At 32.4% G+C, this 16,578-nt stretch overlaps 1 long non-coding RNA gene across 1 annotated transcript in view; it reads left to right on the forward strand.

Moving 5' to 3' along the window:
- The window catches only part of LOC125614063, a 55,141-nt gene extending 38,912 nt beyond the window's left edge, over positions 1–16,229 (forward strand). Inside the window, exons 2-3 of the long non-coding RNA XR_007344708.1 lie at positions 10,729–10,821; positions 14,766–16,229. This is a non-coding gene — a long non-coding RNA (uncharacterized LOC125614063). The remainder of the gene's footprint in view (positions 1–10,728; positions 10,822–14,765) is intronic.
- The last annotated feature ends 349 nt before the right edge of the window (positions 16,230–16,578 follow it).

Consider the following 16,578-nt stretch of genomic DNA (forward strand, 5'->3'; position numbering starts at 1 on the left):
TATATATATATATATATACCTGAAGCAATATACATACATTCCTGATTAGTGCTTCAGCATTGCTGAGGCCGGTTTTTAACTCAGATCCTTCTGCCTTAGTGTCCTTAGCCTCTTGGATTACAGGCGTGCACAACCACACCTGGCATTTCTTTATTTTGTATGGCTCATAGGAATCTGAAACAATGAAAGTGCATACTCTGTTACATTCAAAAGACCTTCTTTTTTTTTGCTTTTTTTGCTTTTGCTTTCCAAACCCTGCTGTGTCCAAAATAATGAGCCCACATTAGAGAGAGAGTTATCAAAGCAGAGAATCAAGGTGCTACATGTGAAGGATGATAGCTAACTCTCTGAAGTTCAGAAGTCATCAGCTAACACCTTCCTCCTCAGAAATCTAGACAAGTCCAGAATGAATTGATAAACCAGCCCAATAATGATTTAATAAGCTCTATCTAGAAGAAGTCATTCACCAATTATATAAGTGGAAACCAGGATTCTGTCACATATTGTGATAAAATTCTCTGGAAAAATCGCAGTTGTCTTATTGGTACAGATTTTCTTCTAACTTAATTCCGGAGCGTTATTGAGATTATGTTAATTTATGCAGACATGTGTACATCAGATTAGTGCTAAAACTTTAATAGTACCTCATATCAAGTGAAGAAACAGATATCACAGCCTAAGCATTAGATCAAAGGCAAATTTGCAAAATAAGATGTTTGTCTTTAATGGATTTAAGTTCTAAAGTCAAGGCTGTGTAAAGATATACCGAAATGGGACCTCCAACTCCTGAAACTCTCTTCCTTTTTATGCTATCTGACATCTGGGAAAAATCTGCATCCAGCATCAGGTGGGAAACAATCATCTTCTTTTAGGCCCTTTCACGTTTGGTCTTCTTTCTCTTTCTGAGGGCAGTGCCACTCCTCTAATTGGTTTGGGGAAGAAACATAGATTAAAATGTATATTCCACACCTCTTGTCTAGGCTTTTTGACTCCCCAAGGTCAGAGGAGACATAACTCTCAAAATGAAATGTTATCATTATGAATTAAGATCTGCTGGAGGCTTCAAATTGAGGGAGTTTTGAAGATGTAGTTATAAATACATATATATTCTTCATTAGTAATTTTATATTTGTCACTTAATAATAGTATTATTTTAATTTTTTTTTTTAGTTTTGGTTGGACACAATACCTTTATTTTATTTATTTTTACATGATGCTGAGAATTGAACCCAGGACCTTACATGTGCTAGGCAAGTGCTCTACCACTGAGCCACAACACCAGCCCTAGTGTGATTTGTTTTTAAATTCAACTTAAGACAACTTTTTCAGGTTTATTGATATAGTTACTATACATATTTTTTTTTCTGTCCTTCTGGGGATTGAACCCAGGGCATTGTGCATATGAGGCAAGAGCTCTTCGAACTAAGCTATATCCCTAGCCCTAATTATTGTACATATTTAAGGTGTATACATTAATCTTTTGGTATACAAACACATTCATAAAACCAGTTTAATAATCAATTAATTTATCCATTACCCCAAGGTATTTTCTACTACTCTTTTAAAGTCTCTTTTTATGCTCTTTCCTACCACCTTTCATGAAATGAATTTGATCTTATTTAACAAGGCAAATACTGGACCACTATCAAACTTATACAGATCAACTAAGTTTTACAAAGGGAACATACTACATAACTACTATTTTTATTAAGAAATGGAATATTAATGGTGCTACAGAGAATAGTTTCATGTCTTCTTGCTTTCACCATACCCTCTGGTCTCCCTGGAGGTTTTGTTTTAACTAGTTTTAAAGTATTATTCTTTGTTACAACAAAACAAAAAACAGAAGTGGGACCATTTATTTATTTATTTATTCATACATACATACAAAAATGGGTAGAATATGTAACTCATTATATAGGAAACCAAATCAGACACCAATCATGCTTGATATTTTGTTGGTGGAGCAAATTTGAGGGTGATCCAGGAGTCAGAATAAAGAGGTATAGCTCAAAATGTCAGGGTTGTAGCATTAAGAGTTCAGTTATGAGAGGTTACCTGGGTATAAAGATTGGTGGGATAGATTGAAGAAAAAAAAAGTAGGTATGTGTTACTAGAGAAAATCTGAGGGAGCTCAGATAGAACAGGTCAGGAAGTGTAGCAACAGCAAATTTATGTTTGATGAGCAGTGTCTGAGAGAAAGAAATTTCAAGGCTTGAGAGAAAAGAAAGAGTGTTACATCTCTGGTAGAGCTCTATGAACAGGGAGCCAGGTGTGTGGCATACTTGTTTTATTAAACCATTATACAACTACATCTTGGTTTTTAGGAATTTTTGTATAAGAAGCCACTGGCATAAAATTATTCTGTCACAATATTACCTGTTTTCCCTCTCTTGGGATACACTTTTTTCTCATCTAATTCATCCTCAGCAGTTTCTTCTTCCTCCTAAGATCCATTCACCTAGTCTTTCACAACCATTTTTTTCTGCTCTGTACAGTTTGCCTTTTCTTCCACTGTCTCCTCCTTCAGATCCTTGATTTTCAACTATGCCACATTCTCTATGCTATTCTCTGACATTGTTATATGGATGGGCATAGGTGTATGGGAGACTTGGTTAGTAGGGCCCTGACTTAAGGGACATGGACAGTGGAAGATGGTGAAAGATGCGGTCTACTTTGGTGGTGAAAGCAGTGGTGCAGCTCTCTGTTGTAACATTCTAAGAATATTTTGGTGTGAAAAAGTAGAATTGATGACTTATAAGTTATGCCTATGTAGATAGTACCACATTTATGTAGATAGTACCAAATAAATTTTCAACCTGGCTCTAAAATTTGGCATGGCAAACAGAAGATGACAATTCTAATCAATTAACATGTTTGTAATTTTAGTCTTATTTGATCTTTTGCCTTTTTATTCATGTTTTCCTTCTTGGTGAGTATCAAATAGTGAATTGGCTTTATTATTAACTTGTTTTATTAGTAGTTATTTACACTCCTTTTTGTATATTCATGTAACAGTTGAATATTTCCTTCTTTGTTAAGTGCATTTAGAATATTTTTGACACTGCTTTAATTTTTTTGGTATGTCTTTTTTTCCCTCACAAATATAACCATGTCATTCATTCTGTCATATCAACTTTTTGCTACATATGTACTCTGCAAGTATTTACTCCCACTTTATGTTTTAGTTTTGATGACTGGGTGTTCTTTGACCTAAAAAAAATGTAAAAATGATCTTCAGATATATAAACCCATAGAAGTATAAAGGAAAATGTCTTAAAATTTGAGTAACAGAGATAACTAATGTATGTAGTTTTGCCCTTCCCAGTTTTCAAATAAGTACCATGCACATTTATTGCAAGAGGCTGATCAAGAACAGACAGAAAGTGTGAATAGATTATTCATTGGAATAATCCAAAAATCCATGGGATTGGGAGAATTTCTAGCCTTCAAAGAAAAAAGAAAAATAAGACCTGCACTGTGCACATAGTTCTGTCCTCTGCTCTTCATTTTGAGACAGTGTATAATACCATTCTTTTTTATCCATCTCTCTCACTTTTGTGGAATGTGAACCTATCTAGCTTTATTCTGCTGGCTCAGTGTCCCCTCTCTTTCTTCATCCACTGTGCATGAAATTTTCTTTTGTGTAATTCTGTCAAATACACTGTGCAAGAATAAGAATAAGCTCAGTGAAGGATCTGCCATCTATCTTGCTATGGTTTTCAGATTCTAAACAATTTGAATGTCATAACCTTTTGTGACAACACTATGTTCTATATATAAAAAGATAGTTTGTTTATCTTTATGCTTTTGAAGGCTGCATCACCACAAGGAGAAGGGAAACATTTGCAACCACAGAAAAATATACCAGTAGCCACTAAAAGCTAGAATGATTGTATTCTAGAGCATCTGAAAGGAGTGTGGCTTTGCTAACACTTTGATTTTAATCCTGTGTTATGATAATGAAAACATCCATAATTATAAAAATGAGTTTTAATTATTTTAAGCTGCTATATTTGTGATTATTGCCTTTAGTAGAAATATGAATCTCTAGGGAATTTTTGCAAGTTAAATTGATATGTGACCAAAGTGAATCCTGCTAATGTGGTAGGTATTAAATATAAATAGTGGTTTTCTAAGTTGTGTACATATTTGCAAATTATAGTTATATAATTATAATTATATATGATTATAACCTGCCTACTGTATAGTCACAAATAGCAACAGCTTGGTCAGGCAAATTCTTAAGTATTTTATTTTATTTTATTAACTACTGCTTATTGAGAATGTGACCTATGTGGTTTGACTTCAGGAAGTATTCTCTCTATTCTTTAATTGACTTCTCATTACTTATTCTTTATAAAATATTTTGTTCTAAAATATATTTGAATATATTTATTACTTGGAATGTTCAAAACTATAGGGCTGATTCTGAAAAATTTCCTGATCAGACATGTTTTTATTTTTGAAGATTGTCAGATTTCATTGTTGCTTCTATCTTCTACTTAATTGAGAACAAGGAATTTGCTGGTTCATGTTTCTTTCACTTCTTGTGCTGAGTGGATGTATTTGTGTCTGTTTGGTGGTCTTGTTTTTTGTTTCTAAATTGTAGTTTTGTGAGATTCCCACCAATGTTTTTAATATGGTCAAAGTAAGATATTTACAATGTAGCTTCCTTTTGTCTCTTGCTTTTTAATTTTGTTCTTTCCCCAAATGAGAAATAACAGAGCTTGAAAAGTAGATATTTTTAAGGTCACCAAAAATGAAATGTGTAAAAAAAGGAAAAATTTGATGAAATGGAAAAGCCAACATGGGCTTCTGATGAATGTGTTTAATGTTATGAATTTCTGCTTGAATATTCTCTAAAGTGTATTTTCATTTTTAGATAATAAATTGAGAGTCAATACTTAAATTCAGTATGTCCACATAGAACTGTTTTTCATTTGGAATGGGTCTTGGAATTCTCACTGGGGTATTAAGGGATCTCTATACTCCTTATTTTGTAGTGTTCAATGACATTAAAATCATTCTTTAATTCACTTTCTGAAACTTTAAAAAACTGAGAGCAAAATATCCTGTATAACGTACAACAATCAATATAACAAGTAATATATCCTGTTTTTTAAATGGTTTCCAAGCTTATAAATAATGACATTGAAAATTTTAACTTATGATTATGTGGCACATAGGAATGAAAATTTACCCAAAACAACATATTTACTAATATTGTAGCAAAAATGTCACTAATAACATTATAATTTCTCAGTACTACCTATTAAATTCATTACATGCTATATCATTATCAAGTTTTACCACACTGCCTAAGTTTTATATATGTGTGTGTGTGTGTGTGCGTGTGTGCACACGCACACACGCACACAAACACACATATTTGTTATATAGTACCATTGTTTGAATCTAGGGACACTTAAGCACTTAGCCACATCCTGATTTCCTCAGCCATTTTAATTTTTTTTTTTATTAGAGACAAGGTTTTGCTGATTGGCTTAGAGCCTTGCTAAGTAGCAGAGGAAGTATTTGTACTTGTTGATCCACCTGCTTTATCCTCCAAAGTTACTGGAAATATAGGTGTATACCACTATGGCTGGCATATTAGCAATCTTATGATTATTACTTTTTCCTCTTTGTTTTATGATAATATATGATTATTTTACAAAAAATTATACAGTTATTTGGGAATCTGCAATGTGTAGATAAATATTTATAGTAGTTGCAAAAAGGATACAAGAAAATAAATACTCTGATATGGTTTTTATTTTATATTTAGTAAACTCATATAATATTGACCCTAATTAAATAAATATGACAAGATAAAAATTATAATCTTCAAAGCAACCAATAAAAGTGGAATACTGTGTCATTGAAATACTGGGGAAGAATAAGATGAGTGGAATAGTTATTTGTTTAAGAATATTGATGGTCCCAGTAGTCTTAATGGTCCAAAAAAGGAAATAACTCTAATGTTCCTGAATATTGAAGTGAACAATTTGTAGTACATCCTTAAAATACAAAGCAGTCATCAATAAAAAGAAACACATTACTGACACACATATGCTTATTGACTCTCACAGATACTGTATAGCATTTAAAATTATATTGCATAAAGTCAGGCAAAATAAAAATATGGCTAAATATCCATCCCTCTAGGAACAAAATTTGCATGTAAAAGAAAATAGTTGTCTTGGAATGATATAAATATTCAGTGCTTAAAAGCAGTGAAAGTTTTTATCATTCTGTTTGTCAAAACTGTAAATTAATATCTGTGACATTAAACACATGTACATATGACCTCACCAGAAAAGAAATATACAGCAGGGGGGAGGGGGTTGGCCTACTTTGCAGTATGGTTAGAAGTGTAGAAAAAATAAAAATGGCATGTAATAAGCAGATATTGAATCTGGGTAACTGGTTTAATGTTTACTTATATACATTTTATATTTATATATTGAAGCTTTTCCATGCTAGTTGTTAAGAACCTCTATGCTTTTGGGGATCATAGATAGAGAAAATGATTTAGTCTGTCTGGGCTGATTCAAACTATGTTCACTTTTGGATAATTTCTGAACCTTTACATATATGCTTTGTGTGTTTTTATATGTGCATTGTACTTCAATGTAAATTTTAAAAATTATGTTTGTGAAATATGTATATCAGAATACTAGCAACAATTAGTGATTTGGTTGAAATCTCAAATTAGTTCACTTTGGATTTTAATATTCTATGTTCTAACATTTGGACATAAGTTTTTTCATTTCAGCCACAACTTGGTAAACATTAATTTTTATTCATTTATTTCTTTTTCTCAGTGCTGGGGATGGAAGCAAGCATCAATTTACCATGCAAATTTATATATATATATATATATATATATATATTTTTTTTTTTTTTTTTTTTTTTTNCTGTGTGCAAACTGTTTAACCTGGAGTCCCAACCTTTGGCTACAAAGTGGGTTTAGTGTAGGGTGAACCTACATTATATATATGTATAATTTTACTATATTACCAGGCCTGTCATTGAACTTGCAATCAAGCTGTATCAGACTCCTTCATTGCCAGGCTTAATGGCATGCACCACAACACATTGCTTAACTTTCTCCAATTATTAATTCTTTTTACAAGTCTGTTGTTCATGAACAAGGAACTTAGAGCTCTGCCCAGTGCCTGGTGTATTCTCAAAATTTTTAACTGAGTTGAATGGCCATAAATGACTATCAAAGATTATTTTATCCAAAGCATATCAATGATACAGTGCAGGTGCTCTGGTTTGGATAAATATCCTGTAATGGTCCATGTATTAAATGCTTGGTCCTCAAGGTGTTGTATTTAGTGAAAGCTTTACAAGGTAAGGCATAGTGGGAATTGTTTATTTCATTGTACAATGTGTACTTGAAATGAATTTTCGACACCTGGAGCTTATTTTACTTTTCTGTTGCCATGTGCTCCTGCCATAATGTGCTCAAGCATAATGTGCTCAAGCATAAAGCTGTAATACCAATCACTTATCAACAAGAATCTCTAGAACTTTAATTCAAAATAAGATTTTTCTGTTTGTTAGATTGTTATCACAGGTACTTTTTATAGTTGTTAAAAAAAATCCTAAATGACAAATTTGGTTAGCCTGAGGGGCTAACATATCTTATGTGTCTTTGCAACTCATTTATCATAAGATGTTTATGTAAAGCAGTGGTTTGGGGTTTTGCAAAACATAATTTATTTTCAAATATTTTTTTTAATATTTGTTTTTTAGTTTTAGGTGAACACAATATCTTTATTTTACATTTATATGGTGCTGAGGAATGAACACAGTGCTTCGTGTATGCTAGGGAAGCATGTTACCACTGAGCCACAACCCCAGCTATTTTCAGATCTTTAAAAAAACATTGATGCCTGGGTTTCTTTCCAGGGATATAGATTTCATCATTTTAATGCAATTTTAAATTTGGAAATTGAAGAGCCCTTCGGGTGACTGTCCACTTTAGCCAAAACTTGGAACCATTGGTTCACAGGTGAAAATGCATTAACTCTGTGTGGTTTCTGATTGTGCTATGTGGATCTGTCCACTTTAGCCTTTCTGTTGGCAGTTTATGGAAAACAGATTTGCCATGTTGAGAAGAAAATAAAAGGATTATTTTCTTATTTACTCAGGTGTTTAGACAAACTGCTGGTGGAGAAAATGTCTTCTCATTATATCTATCTTATTCTCATTTCATATTAAGAAACTGTTTCATAAAAAGGTCTAAGTTTAGTCTAGATCAAAATCATAAGTAGACTACAAATACCAAAAATAAATTAATGAATAAATGAAAGAATATGCAGATATACTGTGTGTTATGCATATTTTTACTATTACGCTATGATGAGAAATTTTTTAAAAAATCATTTAGCCTTCATTTTTTAAATATTTCCTGAGTCTATTTACTCATAATTCCCTATTTAAACAAACAAGCAATAAAACAAAACAAAAACAAAAACAAAACACTTGAGTGTTTTCTTAAAAATATTTTAATAGTAAAAAGTAGTGAAGGGATATATAGCTAAAAAGAATTATGTTTCTTTTGCAGAGATGTCATTCTTCAGTTTCTTAAATTCCTAGAAAAATTGCATGATTGTTGTGGCCTACCAAATTTTTTGATAATTTGAGGCAGGCAGTAGAGATTCTGAGTCTAAACGTGATTTGCCTCTGTGATTTGGTAAAATTTTATGAATTGTAGTAGTCAGACAAATGTCATCTGAAAGAAAAAAAAAGGTATAAATTGTAAAATTATTTTTAATCATTTATCTATCTATCTATTTATTTATTTTTTTGTATCCAGGCCATTGGCAATGTTCTTTTATAGCTGTTCTTAATGACAGGCAGAATGTGTTTGCCATGACATAAATAAAAGTGGTTTATATACTACAGCCAGTAGAATATAGTTATTATGAAAATGTATGGGTATTATGCCTTGGCCTTGAATGGTCTTGAATCCTTTCTGTTTTTGTCTTTGTACACCCCACCATATCAAGGTGAAGAAGCTCATATTAGGCTTTTGAAGGATAAGAGATCGTGTGGATGAGAATTAAAAGACCATATTGGACAGCCATCTCTCTTCCAAAAACAATGTTACCATGTCAAATAGCAGAGCATATGCTTGAAGGATCTCTGCTGAAATTAGAATAATGCAGCTAAACCCAGTCTAAATAGGGCTTACTCTTAAACTTATCATTTTAAGAATTAATGATTCAGTTTGGGGGCCGTTTGTAATACTTGATAGCTAATCAACAAATACATCAAATGCAAACAGGATGCCAAAATTAATACATGGTGATTTCAAGTTAACTGAATAGAAGAAGGCATGCAAGTAAAAGTGATTTTATTTTTGTTTATTTAATGTTGAAAATACTATTAAATGATTTTGAGCTATGCAGAAATGCATGTAGACATAAAAATGTTATTAGTCCTTAACTCACAGCATATTCTACTACAAAGAATGAACCAGACAACCATAGCCAGATCACTAGGGTGAAGGCCCAGAGGCAAACAAGATAGATAGATAGATAGATAGATAGATAGATAGATAGATAGATAATAATATTTTCCTTCACAAAAAAATTATGGTGTCAAGGTATAGACAGATTTGATTATATGAGGACCATTTCCTCTGGGTTTGCATTATCCTTTGTTCATTATTTAATATCTGAAGATCAACTGATCTTGCCAGGTAGCAGTTGGGAAGTATGGCCTGCCTTTGGGCACTCTAATATCATAGCACTCTCTAGTGTATAATAAAAATCACTTCTTTCTCATTTGTTTCAAAGAAGGAATATTGGTAAGAAAGACATGTTTTCCCACCTCTGGTTGAAAATGAGGGTTTCAGTCATTCAATATCATGCAGTCCAGGGAATCAGAATCCTCAGATATATAGTTGCAATGTGGCAACCATTTGCCACATGTGAGTGATGAGTTTTTGGAATGTGGCCAATATGTATTGAGAAGTATTAGGAGATTTGAAAGTTTAATAAAAAATAAATGTAGCTAACTAACAGTATTTGATGTTCCTATATTAGAACAATAACATTTTGGATACATTTGATTAAAAATATAATATTCTTACAAAATATAATCATAATTTTTTATATAATAACATTTTAATAACATTTAAATTATTATCATTTAAAAATTATTTGTGATAACAAATTATAACCATTATAGTAATTTATTTATAAATTATTATGATTTATTTCATTGGCTTTATTTATGACTTCTAAAAGTTTAGTTACATATTTTTCATTTTATGTCTATTGAACTTTGGTGCTGTATAAGATTTTTTACTTTTTCCAAAATCTATCTGCACTTTAAAAAATTCCTAAAAATGAACTAGGTGTGTTGTTGCATACCTGTAATTCTGGTGACACAGGAGACTAAAGCAAGTAGATCACCAGCTTTGGGCCTGCCTCAGTGAGTTAGAAAGAACTTGAGAAGATATAAATTTCGAAAACAACTGGGGATATATCTCAGTGATGCATCACTGGAATGTGTCTCTAGAACCAATCAAATAAAAAAAACAAACCTCATGAAACCAAAGTATGGAGACTATGGAACCAAAAAAGTTTAGTAATTCTCACTATATCATTTGCAATTGTTAATCTGTCATTGATATTATTGTCAATGATAATTGGCATAATATTATATTCAACATTAAATACTTATTTCCTCTTTTATATCTAGGTCTTCTTGCACATAGAAAGCTATGTCTGAAAAGGAATATAATGAAGATCCTGTCAAATCTTGGGTCCTGCAGGCTGAGCTCAAATTATGTTGGTGGTTTTTTTCCCCCTATTCAGATTAAAAAAAGTGATTAGGGTAAACAAACAAAGAACAGAGGATAGGTTCCAAAATCTGGGAGACATTTATCTTTCTCTCTGGAAAATCTTTGGGTTTATTTTCAGGTTTTGTGATGCCAGATGGCTCTGTCACAGGCCCTTTCACTCTGACCTTTAGGAGCTAGAGAATTTGTAGAAATGATAAGTCTGTAGAACTGGGCACTGTGAAACAGAAGACAGGGGCGTGATGATAGTAGTCAGAACTGAGTGTGGATACCTGGGCTCTGCTGATGTCAGCTTTCTAATCTCTTAACTATAGTCCAAATTTGAGAGAGATCAATATTCTACAACCTCTAGTCCACATAATGGGATTGATAGTCAGGATACTACTTTTTTGTCCTGTGCCAGATTGGTGACCCCAGCCTGGCCTAAAACTAACTCTGTACCTTTTTGTCCAAACCCTTTTAGAGTGAATGTTAAAGATAGTGTCATGACATGAGATTTCTGATTGATGTAAATAATTCATGTTTGGAAGTAGCTGTGGCCCATGGGTTTTTTAGTTTCTCTATCATTTCCCACATTTTTAGTGCATTTTTCCAAATGTATGGTAAGCATGATTTTCCTAAATGCCATCTTTTCTCAGCGAATTCATTATATGAAAGATGTTTCCCTGTGGTACATTTCAAATAACAGCATTTTAATTCATTTTTTTAAATCTGAGTTTTGATGGAATTTAAAAATTTGTATTTGGGCCTGTGTGTGCATGTGTGTGTTTGTGTTTGTTTGTGTGTGTGTGTGTGTGTGTGTGTGTGTGTGTACTTTCCCATGAGAGGAAATGAGTATTATAATGTGAAGCTCTGTAAAAAGTACTTATACCTACTGCCACTTGTAAAGATGTATGTCCATAATCTCAGCATTTTAGTAGGCTGGTGCAGTTTGGGGAATGGAGCACCTTGTTGGACTAGCTGGCTATTCTAGAACTACAGAAATATCCTGTATATGTTTCATCTAAATAGATCATATATTGGAACATTAATATCATTTTTCTCAAATATTAGGTTCAGATGCCCAGAAATACATTGCTTGTCAGCCACATTGATTCTGCAACTGAAGAGAAAGGCAAAGATGATCTATATCTTCTTTCCTCTTACCCATCTAGGAAAGATAGATGATCAAGTGTCACAATTTAAAAGGAGAGTAATCTATATCAAATAATCAGGGAAAAAAATCCTAGTGTGTTCAGAAGTATCCAAGGGAAAACTCACTACATGCAGATTGGAAGACATTGGGGTGGTCATTGAATATTTAAGCAAAAAAGATGGTGGAAGAAGAATGTCTCATTTTAGTCTAATATTCTCATTATCTATGAAATGTAATTTATACTAATATTAGAAACATAAAGAATGTTTCCAAAGAGAAAAGATACAAGCAGATTTAAGAATAAAATTATCTTCAAACTAAGATCAATTATTCATTCTGTAAAAGAACATCATTAATGGTTAAGTTCTTAATTCTATTGGTGGCTATAATTTTCATCATTGTGGAGCTATTTCTAGACTGTCAGATTAGAAAAATTCAGATATGGGTAATAAGTGGCTTTTTTTCTTAAATATATATTGCAGTACTGGGAAATAATCAAATATAAGATATGGATGCATCTCAAATGTTAGACTGTCAAGGGCTTGTTTTTAGAAAGAACAAGCAAATAAAAAGGTGAAAGGGGAATGGATCAAAGAAATGTAGAACATTCATATCTTGCTGGGCATATTAGGACATGCCAGTAATCACAACTACATGGAGGTTGAGGTAGAAAGTTCAGTAGCTCTAGCTTACTGGAGCAACATAGCGAGAACCTGTATCAAAAGAAAAAAATAAATTACAAGTATTAGGGATGCATCTCAGTTGTAGAATGCCCCAGCATCACAAAAATAAATCAAAATTTCAAATGAAAGAATCTTTTACCATGAAGCCAACCAATACTTAGGAGTTTTAACAAAAAAATTTGTGTGTTAGTTTTGTCTCAAATGAGATGGCTCAGTGGTTTATAGGGGCAAGACTTAAGCTCCATTTTGTCACAAATATTTTGTTCTGAACACTGAATGTAAAAGCATTCAACTGAATATTTTTGATGGAAAAAATGGGAATATGCAGAGTGAGTATCTGAATCACCATATTTAACATAGAGAAGATTTTCTAACTCATAATGAGAAAGGGGGCTTTTTATTGCTATAGTGGGACACAAAAATTGGAGATAATATCTTCAGCCAGCTATTTTCTAAAATGGCCTATGTAGTGCCTCATCTTCTGATGTTTTTATGTTCTATGCAAGTTTTCTATTGTCACCTTCCTGATTTATGTATTTCATAAAAATCTGGTATACATAAATAAAATGTGCTTTTTTTGTTTCAGAAGTAATTCTATCAGATGATGTAACTTCAGTGTGTAATTATAGAGACCCCCCAATTTATAGGAAACTGATCATAAATACAGATGTTATTCTGGGGCTTGCAACTGGCACTTTGTGAAAGTGAATTTTATAGGAGTGAACCCCAAAGTTGTGTTATCTGTATTAAAGGGCATCAGAATTGAATTATAGGTCAACTATTTTTGGAACATTGATTGTTTTGCAAATATGCACATTTAATATCAAAAGTAGTTGCATAGTCAAGTGTGGTGACATACACCTTGTAATCCCAGTGATGTGGGAGGATGGCAAATTTGAGGCTAGTCTCAGTGATTTAGAAAGGTCCTAAGCAACTTGATAAGTCTCTGTCTTAAAATTTAAAACAAACAAACAAATATTCTGATATAACTCAGTAGTAGAGTTACCCTGGTTAAATTCTTAATTTAAAATAATTAAACAAATAAATAAATAAATAGATAAATGGTTGTTCCAGAAAGAAGACCTCAAAGATCAGAACCTTAAATTAACTCTAGGTATGTGTTTATTCACTAGTGAAAATTGAGACCCTGAAAAAGGGAGTACTTTCCCACTGTCAGGGAGTTCTTTATGGTGTAAGTACATTTTAGAATTTTTTTTTCTTTTCTGGCTTAGTATTTTCTCATTTGCATCTTCAAAAATAGCCATGTGCAGATACAGTTTTAGAGTAAGAGTAGTTCTACAAATCTGGGAATGTTCAATCTGATATGTCAGGAACTGTGAGGTTAACAATCTATTCACTTAATTTGCTTTTTTCATTTTTAATAACTCTGTGCCATATAATTCAAGTGTGCCCAAGTACTAAGTGTTTTGTAAGAGTCTGCTAGTTAAAATATTTATTTTATTGTTTGGAAAGTGAGTTGTGGTGTTGTGGTCTGAAGAAGTTAAAATATTTTTTAATAAAATACTTGTTATATGGTATGATTAAATAAATAATGAGAATATAGACAACTTTAAAGATTACCATTCAAATAAATATGTGGGCCATTGGAAATTTGTGTCTCACTGATCTCATGTCTTCTACACACAGAAATGACCACTGTCGTATGAGTCTTGTTATTACTTATAATTTTGGAATGTATATCTAAAATATCATTGAATTGTTTTGTGATGCTTCTTCTGAATATTCTGTAACTTATTGCAACTGTTACTTATCCATTAGGATTATGTTGGAATTTTTTATTACTTTTTGCTTCAGTGTTTTGTTTCACATGTGTTGCTCTCTGGGTTTTATTATACCAAATTTATTCACCAATTTCATTGCTTATAACTAATTATTAGGGCTGGGGATATGGCTCAGTTTGTAGTGTGCTTGTCTTGCATGCACAAGGCCCTGGCTTCAATCTCCAGCACCACAAAAAAAGAAGCTTTTTGAATGACAGAGGCCACTTCTTCACTGAGAGTCTGCTCTTCTAACTCTCATCACAACTTCTGTCAAATGAAAAACTTTGTCAATGATCTTATAGTTGACATGATATTTATTGATTTATTTTTTATTTCAGGAACTATTGACATTCAGGGATGTGGCCATTGATTTCTCTGAAGAGGAATGGAAATGTCTGGACCCGGTTCAGCAGACTTTATATGGAGATGTGATGCTAGAGATCTATAGAAACCTGGTCTTTGTGGGTGAGCATAAATGTCCTTCAGAATTATTAATTCATGGCCAATATTTAATTTCTTAATTTGTTTAACCTATCTTTTCAAAGTAGTGTTGACAATCTGGAGATTGAAAATGTTTCCAAAGTATTTTAGTGGTTCTCTCAATAGATAGATAGATACATACATACATATATACATACATAGATAAAAAATAAAAATTGGAAAAATAATTGTCAAGAATCCTCTATGGTACCTCCTCTTTGTTGTTTCCTAATGAGGTAAGCATTAAGAAACATAAGTAGTTACCAAAAATGTAACAAAATGAACCGCACTCCATTTTCCAGCAAGCACGTCTTCCTGTCTTTAAGTCATCCTTAGTCATTTATTTTCCCCATAGCAATAACCTTGGAATTTGCAGAGAAAAGTGACAGTATCCATATATCCATGCTATTAGAAGTCCATGAAGCAAAGAATACAGATAAGACATCCAAATGTCAACAAGGAAGTCTCATTTTAAAATATTAAGAAGCTAAAATCCAACAGAAATCGTGTTTCTAAACTTAGGTTTCTTTCTTTTGCATTCATTAAAGACATATCCTGCCCTATGTTTGCCATGCTTCCCAATTCTTAAGCTACTTGTTGTTCTCCAGTGATCTCCCTACATTCAAATCAACAAAATACTCCCTAACACCTCTGAGGATTTACATAATCTCAGACATCTGTTGATCATGGGGGCTCCCTAAAAAATCTGTGCATATTTCTGAATATCTCTAGTTTAAACTAATGTAATATTTTAGTCAAAGAATAAATTCTGTAATATAATTCAAATATTTATTCATTCAGATTTTCTTATCAGAGCTTTTTATGAATGCTTAACCTAGATTTTCTGTGAATTTTTTTTTTTGCCATGTAATGAATAGCAGTGATTCAAAATGCCTGTTCCTAGTGAGTATAAAAGTATAACTCATAAATGTGGTTTAAAGAAAGATTTCTAGAGCTGGGGCTATAGCTTAATGGCTCAGGGCTTGTGTTACACATGTAAGGCAGTGAGTTTTATATATGGTAACACTTAAAAACAAATAAATAGAATAACTTACTGTCTTATATATTTTAAATGTACTGTTAGGTAGTATTGATTCACATTGTTTTATACTATATTCTTAGAAAATTTGAATCACATAAAAGCAAAATTTATCTCTCCCCCACACAAGTGCTCATTTTTCTCTCACCTTTTCATTTGTGATTTTATTCTTTTTGGCCTGTATGTTTTTCTCTATTAGATAACTCATAAGTAGAATCACATGGTATTTGTCTTTTTGTGAATGACTCATTTCACTTAGCATACTATCCTAAAGACTGATAATTGTAGGTCCTATATAATTTCTTATCTTTATAAAGTTTGAAAAAAATTTTTTTTGCACCAAGGATTGAACTCAGGGACATTCTTACCACTGAACCACATCTCCAGCCCTGTTTTGTATTTTATTTAAAGACAGGGTCCCACTGAGTTGCTTAATGCCTCACCATTGTTGAGGCTGGTTTTGAACTCATGGTCTTCCTGTCTTAGCTACCCAAGCTGCTGGATTACAGGTGTGTGCCACCACACTCGGCTAAGTTTCAAAACTTTATATCCTATTCAAAAATTGCCTTCATATACTCATGTGAAAGAACATTTGATTGGCTTAGATCTGTAAATATATTTAAATCTGTAAA

Source organism: Marmota marmota, unplaced genomic scaffold (genome assembly GCF_001458135.2).
Source record: "Marmota marmota marmota unplaced genomic scaffold, marMar, whole genome shotgun sequence".
Classification (NCBI taxonomy): domain Eukaryota; kingdom Metazoa; phylum Chordata; class Mammalia; order Rodentia; family Sciuridae; genus Marmota; species Marmota marmota.